The 3,329-nt window shown below is 45.6% G+C and overlaps 1 pseudogene; it reads right to left on the minus strand.

Annotated features, from left to right (window-relative positions):
* Positions 1–474: 474 nt before the first annotated feature.
* Positions 475–1,886, minus strand: LOC129052377 (uncharacterized; annotated as a pseudogene).
* Between the last annotated feature and the right edge of the window lie 1,443 nt (positions 1,887–3,329).

Raw genomic sequence — 3,329 nt, forward strand, 5'->3', positions numbered from 1 at the left:
TCAGCAAAGCCTGCAAAGCCATCCTCTTCTGAACAAAGTTCCGACTTCAATTCCCCTGTTCTCAGATGTCAGGCATAGAGCAGAGTCTTGTTAACCAAGGTCACACTATTTCATACTGAATTGTTACAAATTAGTACTTATTCGTCCTGCGTAACTGCAACTTTCTATTTTTAACCAATACCTCTTCTTCATTTCCTCCTGCTGATGATCAGGGTATATCTATAGATAATCATCACATTGGCCGGGCCCGGTGGCTCACACATGTGATCCCAGCACTTTGGGAGGCCGAGGCAGGCGGATCACGAGGTCAGGAGATTGAGACCATCCTGGCTAAAACGGTGAAACCCTGTCTCTACTAAAAATACAAAAAATTAGGTGGACATGGTGGTGGGTGCCTTTAGTCCCAGCTACTGGGGAGGCTGAGGCAGGAGAATGGCGTGAACCCGGGAGGCGGAGCTTGCAGTGAGCCGAGATTGCCCCACTGCACTCCAGCCTGGGCAACAGAGCGACAGAGCAAGACTGTCCCAAAAAAAAAAAAAAAAAACTCTGCCAAGGAGTTTTGCTTCACCCATGAAAGGAAGAAAATGGTCCAGGTAAAACGGCCATCGGGATGTAACAAAAAATTGTCAACGATCACACCCTATAGAGGTGGCTGATTTGATACAACAGCCAGTGAACTTTTTGACAACAAATATTGCAGACTGCAAGAGACACTTCTTGTTCACGGAAATAGAAATAAAGCATGGTGTCTGCGCCCGGCTTTCTGCTGTAAGCTGAAGTATTTCACGGCAGCAGGAATTGGGCAAACCACCGTTTACACTCCATCCTTTGAAACTGGGCTGAGTGGGGTGGCGACCTGCCTTTGGGGAGAAAAGCAAATTTTATTTAAGCCCCTGAATGAGGAGAGGGTTGGCCAGGCGTGGTGGCTCACGCCTGTAATCCCAGCACTTTGGGAGGCTGAGGTGGGTGGATCATTTGAGGTCAGGAGTTCGAGACCAGCCTGGCCAGCATGATGAAACCCCGTCTCTACTGAAAATACAAAATTAACCAGGCGTGGTGGCACACGCCTGTAATCCCAGCTACTGGGGAGGCTGAGGCAGGAGAATCGCTTGAACCCGGGAGGCGGAGTTTGCAGTGAGCCAAGATCATGCCATTGCACTCCAGCCTGGGTGACAAGAGCAAAACTCTGTCTCAAAAAAAAATAAAAATAAAAATAAAGAGTTGATCTCCTAGGAATGGACAGCACAGTGGTGATTACCAGAAGCTGTGGAAGGGAGGGAGAAAGAAGGGATGGAAAGAGGTTGGTCCACGTGTACAAAGTTACAATTAAATAGGAGTAAATTACATAGTTTTATTTCTCTGCAGGGTGACAATATTTAACAAGAATATATTGTATATTACAAAATAGTCCAAAGAGAGGATTTTCTTGGAGGGAAGTGTGGGAAGGGGGCGAGGGATAAAAGACAACAAATTTGATACAATGTATACTGCTCAGGTGTTGGGCGCACCACGTTCTCACAAATCTCCATTGAATAACTTACTCATGTAACCAAATACCACCTGTACTCCAATAACTTATGGAAAAATAAAGTTTTTTTAAAAAGATACATATTGCAGGGCATGGTGGCTCACGCCTGTAATCCCAGCACTTTGTGAGGCTGAGGCAGGTGGATCACTTGAGGTCAGGAGTTCGAGACCAGCCTGACCAGCATGATGAAACCCTGTCTCTACTGAAAATACAAAATTAACCAGGCGTGGTGGCACATGCCTGTAATCCCAGCTACTTGGGAGGCTGAGGCAGGATAATCGCTTGAACCTGGGAGGCGGAGGTTGCAGTGAGCCAAGATCATGCCATTGCACTCCAGCCTGGGTGACAAGAGTGAAACTCTGTCTCAAAAAAAAAAAAAAAACACATATTCCTTAGCCACTGGAAAATGAGATTTCTGAGCAGCTGGATCTGATAATTACCATGAGGTGTTGTTACTGATATACACGTGCTTGGAAACATTATATTATATGTCATAAATGTGTACAATCATTATGGAGTTTTTTTCTTGAGACAGGGTCTTGCTCTGTTGCCTAAGCTGGAGTGTGCAGTGATGCAATCACGGCTCAGTGCAGCCTCAACCTCCCGGACTCAAACCATCCTTCCACCTCAGCCTCCCCAGTAGCTGGAAATACAGGTCTGCACCAGTAGGTCCAGCTAACTTTTGTACTTTTTTTTTAAGAGATGGGATCTTGCTATGTTGCTCAGGCTGGTCTTGAACTTCTGGCCTTGTGATTCTCCCACCTCAGCCTCCCAAAGCGCAGGGATTACAAGCGTGAGCCACTGCGCCTGATCTGAACAATGATTCTTAAAAATAAAATAAAACTTTAGAAAAGAAGAAAATCTAATGGTGGTTTTTGTCTTTTCATTGGCTCTGTGTTACTTTGTAGCTGCAATTTTTCTTTCCTTCATTAAGTCAGCTCCAAATCTGCCAACTCAAGTGAAGGGTGAGTGAGTTTTCTGTGTATCTTCTTGGCATGGGGTGGTGAGTGTGTGTACGTGTGTGTGTGTATTTGTATGTCCAGGGTTCCTCCACATCCCTGCAGAGACTTGGGGCTCCTTAATATCCATATAATTTCTATTTTGACCAGAAAGAGGAAAAGTCAACGTTTTGGAAACTCCAAACTCCACCAGGGGCTTGGCTGAAACAGGTGTGTGTCGTTTCTCCAACCAGCCAGCTCACCTGCGAATCTCAGAACTTATGTTAATGAGAGTTGCCTGCCCACAGCTCTTCTACGAATAATGTTTTTGTATGTAAAGGAGAAGCAAAAACATTTTTTGACCTCTTGGAGCATGAAAATCAATAAGAAGTTGATAAAGCAAAGTCTGTGCCTGCTGAAAATAAAACAAGTGTGGTTTGTTTACCCACCGAAGCCTTCACATTGTCAGGCCTGCATCGAGATGATTTATAGACCAACACCCCACAAAATCATTTAAAGCAGATTAGATTCCTAGGTCAATCCTCTCTAATATGACAAGCTGATAGAGGCTGACAGGTAACTAGGTTGTTCAGGATGGCAAGCCAGTCCCAGAAATTCTGATTAAATTAAAATATTAATGGTACCGCCGGGAGAGGAAGATTGAGTTGAGGTGGGCGAATTCTGTATGAGGACTGAGGTGCAAACACCACATCACAGTCGCTGTGCTGGAAGCAGAAGCCTGGGGGTGCCAGGGGAAGTTACCTTTGCTAAACCTGAAAGCAGGGCCTGCATTGCAATGAACTGTGTGGTGCTGGGGGCAGGGTGGGGACAACGCACCAGCCAGAATCAGAAGGGAACACGGA

This window comes from Pongo abelii, chromosome 22 (assembly GCF_028885655.2).
Source record: "Pongo abelii isolate AG06213 chromosome 22, NHGRI_mPonAbe1-v2.0_pri, whole genome shotgun sequence".
Classification (NCBI taxonomy): Eukaryota; Metazoa; Chordata; class Mammalia; order Primates; family Hominidae; genus Pongo; species Pongo abelii.